The sequence below is a fragment of the Sparus aurata genome, chromosome 2 (genome assembly GCF_900880675.1).
Source record: "Sparus aurata chromosome 2, fSpaAur1.1, whole genome shotgun sequence".
NCBI classification, from domain to species: domain Eukaryota; kingdom Metazoa; phylum Chordata; class Actinopteri; order Spariformes; family Sparidae; genus Sparus; species Sparus aurata.
Window position 1 is genome coordinate 30358173 of NC_044188.1, and position 19069 is coordinate 30377241.

A 19069-nucleotide genomic window follows, 5' to 3' on the forward strand; every position below is an offset into this window, starting at 1 on the left:
ATGGACTGAAGTGAGCTAGAACGTAATACTACCTGGTAAGATTTAGAAATACATCCCAGCATGGCTGTTGTTCTAGGAGTGTTGAAAACACCTTATCCTTGAACAGACTTAAAAACACATCAAGCTACTTGAATGTTGCATGCAGCAGCCAGCGGTGTAAAATGTCGTTGTCTAAAAGCAGAAAAGTGGATACAGAGTGTTGGGTTTTCCTAGAAATATGGACCACTTCAATATCAGACTACCAGCGACAACTGAGAGCAGAGAAGAATTGCTGACCGATTTGTAGAAACAGCAGTCTATTTTTATTCATGGTGAAGAAATGAGAGACACAGCTGCGAAAGCTAGCTACCTTATTGCTAACAAAGTAGCATCCACTTTAAAACCATATTCAGTTTGTGAAGAAATGCATGATGCAGGCGGCAGAAACTGTGTGTCCTGACTCCGAGAAGTGGCAGGCTTTTGCATACATCAGCCTGACAAGAAACACTGTGGCAGAGAGGATTTCAGAGATTGCTGGAGATGTGGACCAGAGATTTATGGACAAAGGTAAGTAATTTGTTGCATTTTCGGTTGCAACTGATGAGAGCACGGACATTACGCATGTTGCTCAGCTGACCATATTCATCCATATTGATCAACACTGCAACAACTAATTATATTTTCAGCTCTCTCATCGGAGTGCTGGACTGGGTCGGCATGGACTGGGCTCGCGCTGACAGCCTGGCAACAGATGGCGCACCATCTACTTGGTTACTTGGTTAGTAACCAAGTGTCAGCCTTGTTTTGTGTTTGATTTTGTTTCCTTATTTTTATCCTACCTGTTTCCCCTTTTCACTCACCTGCTACTTCACTGCATGTTTGCTTGTGGGCGTGGTTTGCTGCTGTTGCAGAAAGACTCACCTGAGTTTCATCAAACTCATCACCAGCTACTACATAACCCAGTCTCCACTTAACTATGGTGGCAGATTGTTCAATCTTTACTGGTGACTCTCCAGCATTCTTTCTTGTGACTTATCTTGTGTTTTTTTGTTCTCGTTTTTGATCTCCAGTGTGCTTTATGGATGTCTATGTTTGACGCTGTTTGTGCTTGCCTGAAGTTCAGCTTTTTCCGGAATTATCAATTTCCCCACCAGCTCACCTGTGCTGCCTGCTACGTCCCTGTAACCCAGAGAGACCACTCAAACCGGCAACTACCTTTCTACAAGGACTTACTACACCACTGTGTCTCAGCTTGGTGGCAGCTTGGATCAGGTGACCACACTACTATCCTCCATATCCCCTAGTCCCAGCTCTTCACCACCTGCCTAATCATCCATTACTGCTTCAGTGGCTTCCCACAGTCTCTCCGTTAACCATTTATCCCCATCACTGCCAGGTAGTCAGGAGAGTTAGGTAAATGTTGATGTTTGCTATTTTTTGGATCAGCAGCCTAACACCTATGAGTTTATTCATTGATAAAGCATCCCAGTGGGCAGTGGCCATGACCACACTGAATGTGACAATCTTATCTGCTATTGCTGAGCTGCTAAAGATCTATTACCACCCAGTACAGGGTAAAGAAACAGCTAAGTGGCTTCTCTCACTCCGACAAAGGAATCCATTTGGTAGCTAATCACGTTATTGACTTTCTGAGAGCGATGATATGTCACTGCAGGGGGTGTTCATTCAGGGGTTTACTGTTAGCAGTAAGATAAGCTATGTTCTAGGGATGAGACAACTGCATTTACATTGTCATTTAGAGCATTTAGCAGACGCTTTTGTCCAAAGCAACTTGCAGTAATTCATATACATTCATACACTGATGACGGTGGCTGCCGTGCAAGGTGCCGACCAGCACATCAGGAGCAGTTTGGTGTACATTATCTTGCCCAAGGACACTTTGACATGCAGACCAGGGGAATCAAACAAGCAACTTTCCAATAACAAGACACTTGCTCTACCCCTGAGCACCGCTGTCCACTTTTCTTGAGTCTCCTAAGCATTAGCCATCCCCCTCAATGTTAGACTGCCAGAGAGACGCACAGAGAAGGCTTGTAAAGGAGCCCCCCAGCCCAAAAATCCTCAACACTCTCCACCTTTTGATTCTCCTACCAGAGCGCCATCTCTCTCCTCTCCTGAGGAACCCATGCAGCTGGGCCATATGAGACTTGGAAAGACAAAGAAGATTTTGAGAAAAACTCTGCATCTGCTGTGGCTGTTACTTCCTTCCAGGGCAAACTCATCATGGTTCAGGGGACGTTGATGAGCCAGACCACCAGCTCACTTCTCCCTCTATGCGGATTCAACTGAATATGCTCTTTCAGTTATTTCTAAAGAAGTCACTGTAACAAATATTGTGGCACATTTAATCAGGGTAACTAAAAGCTGTAGTTATAAACTCTCCAAAAGGAACAGAATTAAAATTCTAGCTTCTGAAATACATATGTTTTGACAGGATCTCAGGATTTATCAGAACAGTTGCTATTAACATGAGTGTGCCTCTTTCCACCTCAAGCCTTGTACATTTTTACTCGATATGGACAGATCTAACAGCCCCTCACTTGGCAAAAATAAACGTGACCAAAGCCAGGGATCAAGTTGGCTAACTTCCGGTTTAGCGCCCAGCTATCTTGAATGGTGAAAAAAAAAAAAATTGAGCGGCTCTTCTAGACTTTCCAAATTTTATTGGAACATTATGTGCATCTGACAATGCAGCCTCCGCTACTGCAGGAACGTAGAATTGGCTTCTTTGCAGAAGAAGTTCCAGTCAAGCCAACAGCGTTAAATGCTCCTCCTTTTCTTCGTTGGTTTTACCGGTTTTATAGACATAGTTTTGTTCTTAAAGGTAATAATGTCAGAAATCAACATGGGGCGATTAGGAGATCTCTGAGCTGTGCTGGGTTTGGCCTGGTCTTACAGGCAGCTATAAATACCCTGAAATGTGAGCAGATAAGAGACTGCTGATGTCTGTGAGGCCACACTGACGCCTCTGCCCTCCCTTTCTGCCTGTCACAACTAGTTGCCAGGCTGTTTTGTATTAAAACTAGGCTTGACTACGTGGTCATTCTCACAAGCCATAGTTGGACCTTCTCCAGCCTTCCCTAGCTACTGATAAGATGCAATTACAAACCCTCAAAAAGACTCTTCATGTTTCAACTCTATTTTCTGCTACATGAATAAATTCAGATTCAATACAAGATACAATTCCCTTAAGAACTACCCTCAACAGCATATTTCACTACACATCCAAGTTTCTACAATATGAAAACCTGGAGAGGGGCAGAAAATTAGCATTTGTCATAACCACCATCTGTTGACAACTCACAGGAAAGGCCATAGAGCAGCAGTAGTAACCTCAGAGAGGACTGAGTCTAGGCTACAGTGATGTTCTAGACTCTGCAGCTGACTGGCATAATTCTTTATTCATTGTCACCTAATCATTTGGTAAATTAGATACTGTGATTATCTGAAACACCTATCAATCTCTGCCATTCCACTGAGATGGAAATGATCGAAAAATGTCACTTTTCAACACACATGCTTCCTATCTATTCACAAAGACTCAACCACAGCAGCACTATAGCTCACATACGGATCACTGATGATGTTATTAACTTTAGATTTTAAAGACTTTATCTAACAAAAAATGTTGATGAAATTTTATAAATACTCCAGTACAAATTCTAAATATTCTGTAATACTATACTTTTTTTTTTTAACATCTCTTTATTGTATTTTAATACAAGGCAAATGCATAAGCAAACAAGGTAGAAACATATCTATATATACATATACATACATACACACACAAGCAAATATAAAATAAATGGAAAAGAGAGTGGAAGAAAAACAAACAAAAACAGCCATCTGCACTCAATTCAGTTTGTTAGTCCAAGCATCAATTTGTATCTCATTCGGTTCCAAATAATTGTAAAAAGATATGCCAAATTTCCCAAAACTTATCCAGTTTGTTTTTAGCGAAATAACTTATCTTTTCAAGAGCAACGTTCAAGGACATTCCCTTCAACCATTGAGAAATTCCACCGATCGATTGATTCTTCCATGAGCGGGCAATACACCTTTTGGCTTCAAGCAAACAAATATTTAGCAGCGACCTTACATTGTTTGAAATAACAAAATCATCTGGGTAAATATTTAGAATGCATATTTTAGGGCTACAGGGTACCTCTTTACCAATAATGTGACTGATTAGATCTAAAACCTTTCCCCAAAAAACAACAATCTGAGGGCATTCCCACATACAATGGATCAGTGACCCCTTCTGATGATTACATTTAATACATGAATCAGGAATACTGGGATTAAAGTGGTGTAATCTAGCCGGAGTAATATACTGTCTACTTAACCACTTGTATTGCAGCAATTTGGAGTGTGTGTTTACACTTTGGGTTTGGACTAAGGAGCAAGCCTGTGTCCATTCCTCTTCCGTTATATTCTCTGTTAAATCTATCCTCCAGGCCTGTAGGTTATTGTTTGAAGATTCTTTGCACTTGCTGACGAGTAGATTATATAATATGGTCACCTGCCCCCTATATTCAAGATGTTTTAGAATTATGTCTTCCAGTGTAGAGCAGCATTTTGGGTTTGCAGCGATGCAATGTCATCATCGTTGGAGCTGATTCTGTCTTCAACCTCTGTAACACGCACTATGACTGATTTCAGTTCACTTTTCACTCCCTGTATCGCATTCAGCAGTCCGTCAAATCTCGACATGAAGTCTTCCTTCATTGCTTGAATAGCGGTGAGGATTTAGTCTGTGTTGGTAATCAAGCTGGCACCTGTTGTTTCTCCGCTAGCCATAGCAATGCCACTAGCTTGCTGGGCAAGATCAGGTGTAGGGTCAGGTTTCGCAGATTTTTGTGCCTGTTTTACCGGTTTCGGTGCCATTCGTGCAACAGCTCGCTTCAGCTTGGAAGAAAAAAAGAAAAAAAAATGGCTGTACAGGATTATTTGTGGTTGTTTGGTTGTCCAAAATTCAAAACTTTGGGGAGGAGCTCGGACACACGTCTGCTCAGCACCGCGCCATAACTGGAACCTCCCTGTAATACTATACTAAAAAATAATCCAATCTGGCTTCCACTGACAGGAATCAGTGGAGAGACTACACTTATTGATGTCATAATTTATGCTTAGAAGTAGGGCTAGGATACCTGGAACTATACAGTATGTGAGAAGTGTAAATCATATCTGTCAGACCAGACTTAATAAATAATTTTTTGTCATTAGCCCTTTGATGTCATTTCTGCCACCAGGGGTCTCTCAATAAAAACGGAACACAAGACGTAAGCAGAGCTAAGATGTAACGAGTTTAATTTACTACTTTACACATACTTGAGTAACTTTTTGGGGTATATTGTACTTTTTGGAGTAGTTTTTAATGCAGCATGAAACTCTTACTCTGTTACATTAGGAAACAATGGCACTACTAACGGGGCTACTTGTTGTTTTATGCAGCAGGAGGATGGCTTTCAAATCGAGCTAACTGCTAATATTTCGGGTTGAATTAACAGCGCACAGTGCAGCAGGCTGCAGTTGTATTAAGTCGGTAGAAAAGCAGAGGACTCCCTGCTGACAGAGAGCTGTCAATGTGTCTGTTGTGGAAATAAGCTTGATAATATATACACACACATACTGCTGCTGTTCCTGCTTTCTGCCCTAATGTAAATATTGAGGTCAATGGTGCATGAGCACCTGGTGCCATTTATTTAACTAGTCATACTTACTGGTGTAACCTGAAGAAAAGAGACTGAAAAGAGACCAAATTATGCCAATGAATGTGGACATGACTAGTTTAACCACAGGTGGTCTTCTTCACGTCTAAGTAAAGAAGTGAACACAGCTGAATTTAATATAAAATTATGAAACATTGAAGGTTACAGCATTATCTACCAATTAAGATAAATAAATAATTTAACCACACCTGTATGCTTATTGTCTTCATGTGATTGGGTGCTTACGCCTGATTGTGATGGAAACTGAGAAATCTGTACTGAAATGACTGAACTTACTGTTTCATGTTTTGACATAACAGACTAGGGCTGCACAAAAAATCGTTAAAAAATCGCGATCTCGATTCACACATACACGTGATCTCATATCTACACACGGCGATTCTGAAGCATTTTATATCTCGAGCTGAATCACAAACAAATGCTCCTAGTTTGCCTCCCGGATTTTTTGGGGGCGCCCCCAAACGCAGCACTGCCGCTGCCTCCTCCCTCAACCTGTGGTAAAGCGTCTTTACAACACGTGATTCAGTGGCGGAAGCCCGCCTGCAGTTAAGTGTATGGAAGGAGTGAGTGAGAAGCCGTTTTTAGACAGGGCAGCAAGCCGCCAATCTGCCCGTCCTTTTGGCGGCTAGGTCCGTGGTTTTAGACAGAGGGCGGCAAACTGGGGGTCTGTTTTGGTCCGCCGATTTCCCGCCTCGGAGGGTCCACTTATTTCCGCCTCGCCTGCTAGATGAGCAACTGGACAGCCGCTGAGATCAGGAGATGCTAGCGTCTCCTGGATCTCTAGATGTATGGTTGTGTTAGCTTGTTGTTGTAGCCACAATCTAGGAACGGTCGCTACTTTCAAATCAAAAGCCCCCCGCTAAGAACCCAGCTCTAAACTCCAATGGGGTGTAATGTAAAGCTCTTATTTTGAAGACAAATTCGTTGTCAACTGCTCACAGCCCAACGTCGGGCTTCACGTCACGTCACATGTTTACCTCTACCTCTGAGGCGGCTTTTGGAAAAGGAAGAAAATTATGCCTCCGTTTTAGAAAGCCGATCACAGCAGCTATCACATATCATCTAGCTTAAGATACGGCCCCAATAAACACTGTACAACATGAGGTATTAGAGGATGCCCTCTCATCTTGGGAGACTAATTTTTTCTTTTTTAATTTGTGTAAAAATAATTTCTCATCCAATGATAGAACTTGAAATTAACAAAAAAACATTGCTTTGGCAGAGGCATAGTAGTATCTGCCATACTATCATGTTTTCTTTGTTTTGTTTTGTTCAAGTTCATCAGTGCAATAAACATTTTGTGAAAAAAATCGTGCCAGAGAATCGTGATCTCAATTCTAAGCAAAAAAATCGTGATTCACATTTTTTCCAGAATCGTGCAGCCCTATAACAGACACAGTCTTTTATACACAAGATTTGCAGATCTATTTGCCAAATCATAATGTAAAATGGGAGACAACAAGAACATTACAAGAAACTTTATTTATAATAGTGTATAACAGTATAATTTTTACTTCTACTCGAGTAGCTGTTTATGAAAAATAGTACTTTACTTGAGTACATTGACTCAAACAGACTGCAACTTTAATGTAAAAAATGTTTATTATTTGTATTGACATAGACACCTTATGAGAGACACACTCTCAAATTTAGCCTATCATCAATATTTACTATGTAACTGTGCACTATTATACATTCAATCAACTAAATGGCAGTCCAACAATACCAATACACCATAAACTAATACCTTTCTTGCTAAATAATAATTAAAGACGTGTACAGTGTATTTTGTGATATTCCATATTTCTTTCCAATAAGCCACACTGTATGACATTATTTTTTTAAAAATAACTTAATTTTGTGCTCAAAGTTTAAAAAAATAAACATTTTAAGATGGTTCTAAAATGTTCTAAATTACAACTAATCCTGAAGTCCTACATCATCCTCCAAGCTTGGCTTATAAGAGGGGCATGGCTCCTCTTAAGAAACAGGGCAGTGTGTAGTGTGTAAGTGTTCGAGCAAGAGAAGGAGAGATGGCTCTGATGGTTGCTTTCAGAGCAGACCAGTGCTACTGACTGGAGCAGAAGCAAGGGTTAGCAGACACGTTAAGTTAAGGTTACAGTTTGACCATGAATAAACTCTGCAGCTCCTCAATACCCAAGAAGTACTTCTGTCCGAGTGTCAGCTAGCACTATCCCTATTAATATTCAGGCTCTTGCTTTTCCATGCTAATGCTATCCATGCTAGTGATGTTGATCTTTCTAGAATTCTAGTTGTGATGGTAATGGGTAACGTGTAGAGATGCTCCGATCAGGATTTTTGGGACCGATACCGATCACCGATCACCTAAAGCCTCACCGATCCGATTACCGATCAGAACCGATCGATCACGTGGAACAATATTATTAATATTTATATTATTTAACTCTTTTTTCCCCATTAATTAATCCACTCATGCAAAGGCCTATAGTCTTTCATTTATGTTAACCTTGTAATTATTTATTTATACTACTAGATTACCTTTATTTATTGCATAACAGTAACTTCAATATTCCTTCATAGCAGCAGTGGCACTGTGGAAAACAATATGCCAAAATGGCCTCTAGAAGGCAGTCAAGAAGAGCTGAAGGTTGAAAGTTCAGTCATTTATTGATATTAGCCATTTAAATGGCTGTATTGTTGCATACATAGTATAAAAAAATAAAATATAAATTGAGCCTTTATAAGCTATATAGCCTTCTTGTGATTCCCATGGCCTTCTCACCGCCAGGGTTGTAGGGCTGCGTGCTCTCCAATGTTGTTTGCAGCAGTGCCTGTGGGGTCGGCGTTGTCTTTTTCTTTTCGCTAGTTAGTTGCAGGAAATCGTTATGTTCTTTGCTGTGAAACGACTTCAAGTGCCGAATTAAATTGGTAGTATTAAAACTACTTGGTTTGTTTCCCCCACGAGGCACTAAACGCTCGCATGCGTTACAGCTGGCGTGTGTGACATCTGTCTCACATATTTCAAAGAACTTCCATATAACTGACATGTTAGCAGTGCATGCAGGCGGTGTGACCACAACACAACACTTCTTCTTTGTTTTGAAGCGGCAGCGGTTTGGCGCACTACCGCCCCCTTTGGATCCGGAATGTAACAAACACAAGCACATGTATAATATATGTATAATGCGATCGGATCGGTGATTTTAATCTTTTATCGGATTTCCCGATCGATCGTTTTTTTACCATATCGGCCCGATCCGATCAGTTACCGATCGATCTGCACCATCTCTAGTAACTTGCAACCACACCCCCATTCTCTGTCTTAGAGAGAACGTCGACTTTAACAGGAAGAAAAACTCACTGGAGGTGTGCTTGGATCTTAGGCACTGGTAAGCCCTGTGAAGAGGACGAGGGAAGCATTGTTTTTTGATATTATAATGTTAGAAGTTAACGTTAACATATTGTGATTCAGAAAACTTTACTGCTCATTAGATGCGAAGCCTCTTGTTTTCACATACAGGAAGACCAGAAGCTTTCATAATACAGACAAAAAAGTATTTGTGGGAGCTGATCAGCAGCACACTAATTGTTGCTAGTGATCGCTGTACTGATAGCATCCTAACTTGTGTTGTCAAACCTCTGCTAATATAGCATTAAGTAAGCTACCTAGCTCATGTTTACAAAACCCACATTCAGCATTTTTTTTCTCTTAGTGCAGAAACACTTTTTCCCATCAATCCAGAGCGCTAAATATTAAATTGACATGGGGCCCAAGGCAAGAGGGCAAGATTTGCTCTCGCTAGCCAATACATTTATTTATTTAAAAAAAAAATTGGAATAGTGATTTTAGCATAGCATCTTTACCTGCCTCAGAAAATCATATATGTCAACTCCAGCTGGTCCTGAGACTTCCAGCAAAAATTAACCATAGATCACTCATTACACTAGTTTAAGCATTTCTCCACTGGCTCACTTTTAGGATTCACTTCAAAATGTGACCTCTGACACAACATGGTATGTATCTAAAAGGAGGGAGGAGTTCTGGATCATCAGAGCAGGGACTTCTGGCAGTTTCAGGGTCAAGGCTAAAAAAACTAATGGTGACTGTGTTCTTGCTGCTGTTCCTTCCCAACTCTCAACCAGCCTTCCATAGACTCAAAGAGACATCAAATCAGGGCATATCTTTAAAAAAATTTGTTTTCTCTGGCTTGCTCTTGATTATAATTTTCAAGTATACTAGATAAACTGGTCTCCATTGAAAATCTGAATATGTTACCATCATTGCATTATGCAGTATTACAGATGCATTGCATGGCAGTTTTGTAATGCAGTGTGCATGTGCTGAATGTTCTTTTCACACTATTTGTTATGGTATAGGTATAATCAAAACCTTTCAACAGTATACGCTGCAATCAAAATACACCCTATTGATGTCACAGCCTGTAGGTCTACAATATGTTACCATCATTGCATTATGCAGTATTACAGATGCATTGCATGGCAGTTTCGTAATGCAGTGTGCATGTACTGAATGTTCTTTTCACACTATTTGTTATGGTGTAGGCAGTGGGTGATTTGTTAATTTTTAACAAGGGGGATGGCCCAACGCGAGCATCACCCTGCCCCGACACACCTATGTACACACTCTTAACCCTACTATGACATTTCTAATTCTACAATTCCATTTTATCCAGTTATATTCCTTCTCTACCTACTACAATGGTCTTTTTATAACTGAATTAAAGTATTGAGTAAGTACACCTTTAAATTGTATGCAGTGGACTGAGTTTATTCAGGCAGGGTTTTCTCATGTTTCTCACGCTTGGAATTTTTTACCATCTACATTTCTTGAAGGACACTCAGTGAACATTGTGCAATTGTGTAGGGCCTGACTGACTTATTTGTTGGCCGATTTAATCCATCCATCCATCCATTTTCGTCCGCTTATCCGGGGCCGGATCGCGGGGGCAGCTGCCTGAGCAGGGACACCCAGACTTCCCTCTCCCCGGACACTGCCTCCAGCTCTTCCGGGAGGATCCCAAGGCGTTCCCAGGCCAGCTGAGTGACATAGTCACACCAGCGTGTCCTGGGTCTTCCTCGGGGTCTCCTCCCGGCGGGACATGCCAGGAACACCTCCCGAGGGAGGCGTCCCGGGGGCATCCGAAACAGATGCCTGAGCCACCTCAGCTGGCTCCTCTCGATGTGGAGGAGCAGCGGCTCTACTCCGAGCTCCTCCCGGGTGACAGAGCTCTTCACCCTATCTCAAGGGAGCGCCCTGCCACCCTGCGGAGGAAACTCATTTCGGCCGCTTGTATCTGGGATCTTATTCTTTCGGTCATGACCCAAAGTTCATGGCCATAGGTGAGGGTAGGAACGTAGATTGACTGGGAAATCGAGAGCTTCGCCTTTCGGCTCAGCTCTCTCTTCACCACGACAGACCGATACAACGACCGCATTACTGCGGCCGCTGCACCGATCCGCCTGTCAATCTCACGCTCCATCCTTCCCTCACTCGTGAACAAGACCCCAAGATACTTAAACTCCTCCACTTGAGGCAGGAACTCTCCCCCAACCTGGAGGGAGCAAGCCACCTTTTTCAGGCCGATTTAATCTATTTATTATATCTATTTATCCAATATTATCACAGATATATCGGTCTCAGCGAATATATTGTCCAATATGAAGACCTTACATTTAAAAACTACAAAAACAGAATGGAGAAAGTCACTCCTGCAGGGTGCGTTTCGATGGGGGGTAAAAGAGCTCAGAAATGTAACAGCTACCTCACTAATGGTTAAACTATAAACCAGCACAAAAATGACAATTACCAACCATGTTCTTAACAGACACACTAAAAACACTCACAAAAAGTAACATTTAGTTTTAGAACATAAATAACAAACTTACTATCAATATTAAACTGTCAGAAAAAACTAATCTCTGAAAAAAATTAAACATTACTGAAAATAAACATGTGCGTCTGCTACAGGTTTTATTCCGCCCTCCGCACTGCATCATAACGGGAACGTTTCAGAAGCGGAGTCTTTTGCCTGCCAGACTTTGTTGATCTGGTAATTTTTACGTTTTTATACAGTCGGGAGTCTGCACAGAGTGTTTTATTTTGAAAACTGGCTGGATACTCTATGCCGTTTGCGTGTCTCTGACTTCCTGTTGGCGCGATCTGCTCTGTGCAGCTTGTTGCGGCTTTCGTCAAAAATAAACCGGGCAGCCGGATCGCAAAGCAGCCATGCCCGGCTTGACTTCACTGTGCGTCGGAGCTGATTGCGGCCACTTGTGATTTTAGCACACTATCTGCTACTAGTATGGAGGACCAAACCTGACATAAGTATAAATAAATAAATCAATGCATAAATGCATAAATGCATAAATAAATACATACATAAATAAATAAATACATAAATAAATGCTGAAATAAATAAATAAATGTATAAATAAATAAATGCATAAATAAATACATGCAAAAATAAATGAATAAATAAATAAATGCTGAAATAAATGTATAAATAAATAAATGAATAAATAAATAAATGCTGAAATAAATGTATAAATAAATAAATAAAAGTATAAATAAAAGAATAAATGCTTTTTATTTATTTATACATTTCTGTTCACCTACATTTATTTATTTCTGTATTTCTGTTCACCTACATTTATTTATTTCTGTATGTCTGTATTTCTGTTCACCTACATATATTTATTTCTGTATTTCTGTGTCCATATGTAAATGAGGAGGTAGGAGGTCTTAACCTCAGTCAAGAGCATGATTGGTTACAGGAGTGTGCTCGATGAGGGTCTACTACTTCTGCCTTACTAGCAGCGCTGATTCCTGTACACTGTACAGGAATGTTGCTGGCTACCAGCAAGCCCGCTCAGCTAACTGTTAGCTGCAGTTGTTGACATTTGTTCATGTAGCTCTGGTTTAGTTATGAATTTGACTGGCGTTCATTTTAACTTGCGAGGGTCCCAGGTGTGCTGGTGGTGTGGTTTGAGAATCCCGTCTGGAGAGAGAGGGGTCCTCAGCCATGTCCGCTAACCAGGAAAAACATTCTGCTCATCCCTCCAAGTCATGTATATGTGTATTCTAGACGAGCGCTACAGAGCACAAATCGTCCAAAAGTGCATGTTGTCGGTCTCATATCTTTGTCGTAAATGTCTGCACTCTCAAATAACTCATGGGTGGAACAGGCTGAGGCATTTGTTCATGCCGAGCGGCTCGAGAGCGGAGTGGAGACCCCTTTTAGCTCTTATGTTAGCTGTTAGCTGCTCGCTGTAGCGCAGCGTCCAGGCTACCTTGTGACACCGGTTACCATCGGGTACTTTTCATTCCGCACTGTTCAAATGGTCGCTTAAAGCCATCGTTCCGAGCCACATACATCGTTATTAAGCTGAAGCTAAGTCAGTGTGAAAACTGTACACTGTCATACAGCCTGCTGGTCAAACAGTCTGCAGAGTACGTTGACATCCAGCCCGAGCTCAGTGTGAGGTCAATCAGCTGTGGCAAATCGTGAGACGGCCAGATCAACCTGTGATACAAACACCAGTAGCGACAATGGTTCATAGGAAAGCCCAGACATGTATCTCACTCTCGGTGGTAACATGTGTCAACAGTTAACCTGGACGCTACGTTCTTAGCGCTACAGCGAGCAGCTAAAAGCTAACAGCTAACTGCTAACAGCGGTGTCCACGCCACTCTCGAGCCGCTCGGCGTGAACAAATGCTTAATACTGTTCCACACATGAGTTGTTTAAGAGTACAGAGATTCACGACAAAGATATGAGACCGACAACATGCACTTTTCGACGATTTGTGCTTTGTAGCGCTCGTCTAGCAGTGGTTTGCAAGTCGCAGCCCCGGCTTCTCCGTGTGGATAGAAGTGTTCAAGCCACGTCAAAACGAATACACGTATACATGACTTGGAGCGATGAGCACAATGTTTTTCCTGGTTAGCGGACATGGCTCTCCAGACAGGATTCTCAAACCACACCACCAGCACATCTGGGACCCTCGCAAGTTAAAATGAACGCCAGTTAACCTGTCACACTGGTCGAGGCCATTAAGCTAACTGGAGCTGTTTTACAACGTTACAGAGAGTGAGGCTTGAGATCAGGAATCGTTTGCTTTTGTCTGGCTCTCCGATTTGACCAATCATGCTCTTGACTGAGGTTAGGACCTCCTACCTCCTCATTTACATATGGACACAGAAATACAGAAATAAATATATGTAGGTGAACAGAAATACAGAAATACAGAAATAAATAAATGTAGGTGAACAGAAATACAAAAATAAATAAATGTAGGTGAACAGAAATGTATAAATAAATAAAAAGCATTTATTCTTTTATTTATACTTTTATTTATTTATTTATACATTTACTTCAGCATTTATTTATTTATTCATTTATTTATGCATGTATTTATTTCAGCATTTATTTATTTATACATTTATTTCAGCATTTATTTATGTATTTATTTATTTATGTATGTATTTATTTATGCATTTATGCATTTATTTATTTATTTATACTTATGTCAGGTTTGGTCCTCCATAACTAGCAGATGGAGAGTGATGAGTGATTTTTTGGTAATTTTGCTAACAAGGGGGATGGCATCCCCCTCATCCCCCCTCAAATCGCCTACTGGGTGTAGGCATAATCAAAACCTTTCAACAGTATATACGCTGCAATCAAAATTACCCTATTGATGTCACAGCCTGTAGGTCTACATGGCAGTCCTGCTGTAAAAGAACCGACTCGCAGTATCACCTTTCCACTTTAGTAATTTCTGTGAGTCATTGCTAAGCTGATAAAACAACACATAACTTGACTGTGAAACTTTTTCTAATTCTCTTTCACAAAGGGACGAGTCAACTCTGCCATAATACATCAGAACTGTGCAATCAGTGACGTCAAACAGGAATGCGATATGAACTCCATGTACTTGAGGATACTTAAGACCTTACACTGTCAACTGGGTCAGCGTGTGTGTGTGCGTGTGTGTGTATGTGTGTGTGAAGTAGTTAGCTGCCTACCTGCTGTATTTGCAGTGGTGTGTGTCAGTCGCCACAGACTGTGATGGCTCTGGGGCAGCTCATTCTACTGTTGCTACCCCACAGTGTACACATACACACAGGCTCTGTGAGACTAATCACTCCTGAGGAAACACACAGACATGTTACATTACATATAACACGAGAGGAAGAAATATATTGGCTGTAGCTCTACAAATTGACAAACATAGCAGTTCACAACAACACCGGGATCTGTTTTGGGCTGTCTCTCCCAGCAAACTGTTGACTTTACAGCTAATACACTCAGCATGAACTGAGGCCACCGGGCAACACGTTCTCTGGATCTCATGTCCAATCATTAAAGACTGGTGATGCTTCCTTCAGCTTGTATTTTCAGTTCTGGAAAAGTTGCTCAATTATAAAGCTCAGGTAAAGCTAGGCATTCAACTGACAAACAGGTACCTAAAAGGAGAAAAAGGGAGGAAGAGTGGCGGTTAAGTTGGTTTGTAAGAGGCTCACCCTTGTTGTTCTGAGCGGCCAGGCGAATAGACAGTAAAGCAATGAGGTGCTACTTGGGAGGCTGTGGCCCCAGAGTGTGAGAGGATAGCATGTGCACAGCCATCCAGAATGCCACAGATCAAGTTACAGGGCCGGTAAATATAGCAGATGCCTATGACCTCTGCGGGTCGCTCAACCCTAAGCAGCGTTCCAATTTGCTCTTAAAGGACTAGCATTTAGGCTTTATATAAGTCGAGCAGGGTGTGCATCAAGTCCACCACACTCCTTCAGTCAGCGGATTGGTGGCTTTCACAGAAACTAAAATCTGAAGTGAGAGTGGCAAGCTTCACTGGATCATGATTCATCCAGAGCTCCTCCAATGATAGTGCCACTGCATAGCAAATGGCATAGATATAGTGTACACCCCAGACTGCCCTACTTAGTGATTTGTTGGCTGGGGGTTACCCTGACATTTCACATATAAAAGTGAAATCCGTCATCAATTTTGATGCTAATGATGCTAATTGTATCTCAGCTTTATATGTCTTGGACCAGTCCGTGCATCAAGTATCATTAATTTGCATAGGTTCAATGTTTCATTGTATATAAAAAATGCTTCTTAAGGAGTTATTTCCTAATTAGCATTAATTTAATTGTATTTTGACGCATGTAAGCTCACTCTTCAGTAGCTGATGTTGTCTTCGTCAGATTAAACAAAGGCGTACAAGGTGATTCGGTGCACCAGATTGTCAACTTAACCTGTCATCTGACTTGTACAATAAAAAGTGAACACAAGAGGTCGAGAGCCGCTTCTGAAGCGTGCTAGCTGCAGCGGTCAATCTAAGATAAAAAAAATGAAACAAAATGGCAAAATAAAGAGCATTGTTCACCACTGTCAAACGCCTCTGATATTTAGATTTTTTTTTTTAATCTATTTTCTCTAAAATAAACTACATACATTTAATATTGTTTCTTTTGAGTTTATTCATTCTGTCTTTACAGGCTAAATAAATAAATAATTCATCTTTTTAATGGATTATCCACTGGTATGTGCAATAAAGTGAAACAAAAACAACGGTAAGTAAAGAGCAAGGTAGCATAGTACTACAGATCATAATATCAAACTGTAAGGAAACCACATGAGCCACGTCACAACGAAATGAAAGATTTGCCAAATATAGTCAAAGCATCACATACTGTGCAGTGTTACAGTGGGCAAGGATTTCAATAACATGAGTTACTAGGCCTCTTGTGTGAATACATGCATTTATTTATAAACACTGAGGTCATAGAGCCAGCAGATCTAATTTTGCTCTCATAAAGTTCTTGTGTGTGCGTATTTGTGAAGGCCATACTGAATCGATTAAAGGTCATTTATCAAGGAAGCAGTAATAATGTGTATTTTTCCTAACAAAATGATAAATGGGACCGGATAGAGTTTGAACCTCCGAACTGGTTGAACACATTAAGAAGTTATGTACAGATCATGTAAATCTGTCATACTGTGGGATTAAGACAAATTTGAAGTAGCCAAAGTTATTTTTTGCTCTGACAATAGCACAAACATGCCAGTTGCTTGATGGTTGGCATAATTGGCTAGTCCTAAAAAGCCATGCTGCCCATAATGCCAATGGCCACCAGGAACACTTTTCTAAAAAATTTAGTAAGTAGAGCATTTGAAAACTGAAAAATGTTTTTTCATATGTAATTCTAACTGTTAATAACCCTTGCAATACAGACACCTGTTGTCAGCAGTCAACATGTTAACACCATGATAGAGACTTTTGCATGAAAACCTGTCTTTTTTTAGAATATTTATTTATATCATTCATTCATACATTTAGCCTGATGAAGAGAGAGAATAAATAAAAAGATGCAGACATACATGTGTAGTTGTGGTCCTCCATACCAAGCGGATAATGTGACAAGCTGATATTCTGGTCCGTTGACAGGAACGGCGTTTAATTGTTTAATGCGACAATGACAAAGGCTAAGCGTTAATCGCGTTTCGACAACGTGAGCTCACACTTGTCAAATTACAATTGTGACTACAAAAGCAGTACAAAGAAATCAGGAAATAACTCCTAAACTGGCACTGTTCACTATACACCTTAAAAACTGCTAATGACATATACTTCATGCATTCCATAATTCTGGCCACGTGTATATTGCCTAATGCACTACTGGTGAATGAAATGTACATTACGAGCAAATTATCAAATATAATCTTGTAGTACAGAGCATGTGCGCAAGACAGTGGAAAAAGACAGACGTAGTAGCCTACTGTGCTGGACTGTGGTCTCTGTGAGGGGTAGCACTGGCACAGAAGCCATAGTTGATGCACTGCAGTGCGGCCGTTAGCACACGATTGTAACTACATTGATAAGGCGCGAATATCGCTGCTGTCGACATTACAATATCTTATGTGGATAAAGATATTCCACACAGCGTTAGGTAACCGCTCAGACCCTGGGAGCGTTGCTCGGCAATGGTCGCGGGTCAGCTTTGACAGAGTGCTGTCCGGAAAGGGGGCGGAGAGGAGACTGAAACAGCGAGCACTTACCGCCCCCAAGTCCTTTGGATCGGGAGACAGAGACGTGTAGATTTAATACAACGCGTGTTAATGATTATTTTGTCAATGTAACCTGGGTAACGCCATGCGTTGGATAGTTCCCTGGCTAACTAGTTAGCTAACTCAGCACTCAGTGTCGGTGCAGCCAGGACAGCAGCAATGTTACGCCAGTGTGCTCAGAGACACCACGCTCTGAGTCAGTTGTGGCACTGCTCATAGGCAAACATGTACATGTACATACTTCACGGTAATAACAAAACTAGGACCATTACATTAAGGAGCCCACTCCTCCCCAAGGACACAGCTTTTTAAAAAATAGAACAAGCAAGACTTGATTCGACTAAAGCTGAACTTTTAGTCATTTCATCTGTTATTTCTTCGCCCAGATTACCGCGTAGGCCAGTTTATATACCTGTCTAACGACATGACAGTACGAAGAAGGAGCTGCAACACCGAATATTTTAGTGATTCATTGTGACTTCTAACATGTTTTCAATGGTGGTTGGTGAGAAATACATCCATTCCCGACTAGCAAGGCAACATAACGTTAACATTTCCAGAGTTCGACAAGAGTTTATCCTGTGCTTCTGTGGATAGGAGAGCAGTTATCTACCAGGGTTATGGTGGTGTACGGTAGCTAGTTAATTGCAGTCACTCACCTCACAGTTGGAGATCATCCCGATCCGAACGGGCAGCGAAACGTCCCCCAAAAAAGTAACTTTATGGCCCGTTCGTGCCGCTGTTTAGACCATGACGGGAGTTGCTTAGTTTAGAGGATGAGCGGAGCGGTAATGTTGGACAGAGGACTACGCCGCCATGAGCTTTAATCAAGACTGTGCTGGTATTCAGCCATATCTTCTATCCCTTTACAGTTGGAGTTCGGCAACCAAGTAACGGTCCTTTTCGCTTTAACGGTGACGTCAGTCCGGTAACGGAGCTGGTTTATGATTGGTTCTTACCTCTCTGTGAGCGTCACTCGAACCGCCTTCTACACCGTCGCTATGGTGATGAGCGTAAACATCATAGACTTCTTTCATTGAAAAAATGCGTTGTTCTTGTATATGGGAAAGATGGCCACTTGTATTCATTCCTCGAGCTTTGTGGTCTTAGGTCTAAGTACCGCCAGCAATACTATCCAGGTGGTAAATAATGCCTATTCCACCCAGTTATTGCACGTTTTTATTTTCTAGTTTATTTTATTTTTATGTTTCTATGCAGCACCATTTGAATTTAACAATCCCCTGGGAAGAATTCAGA

General features: G+C 41.2%; 1 protein-coding gene across 4 annotated transcripts in view; it reads right to left on the minus strand.

Annotated features, from left to right (window-relative positions):
- Window positions 1–18738, minus strand: part of usp2a (ubiquitin specific peptidase 2a) — a 94004-nt gene extending 75266 nt beyond the window's left edge. For 2 of the 4 annotated variants that reach the window (XM_030393047.1, XM_030393024.1), the window contains exons 1-2: window positions 18472–18738; window positions 14764–14885 (exon numbers count right to left, since the gene is read on the minus strand). The gene's annotated coding sequence lies outside the window, so the exon portion shown is untranslated. Of the gene's footprint in view, window positions 1–14763; window positions 14886–15261; window positions 15352–18471 lie in introns of those variants that run through there. The other 2 variants (XM_030393033.1, XM_030393040.1) reach the window with 2 other exon arrangements.
- Between the last annotated feature and the right edge of the window lie 331 nt (window positions 18739–19069).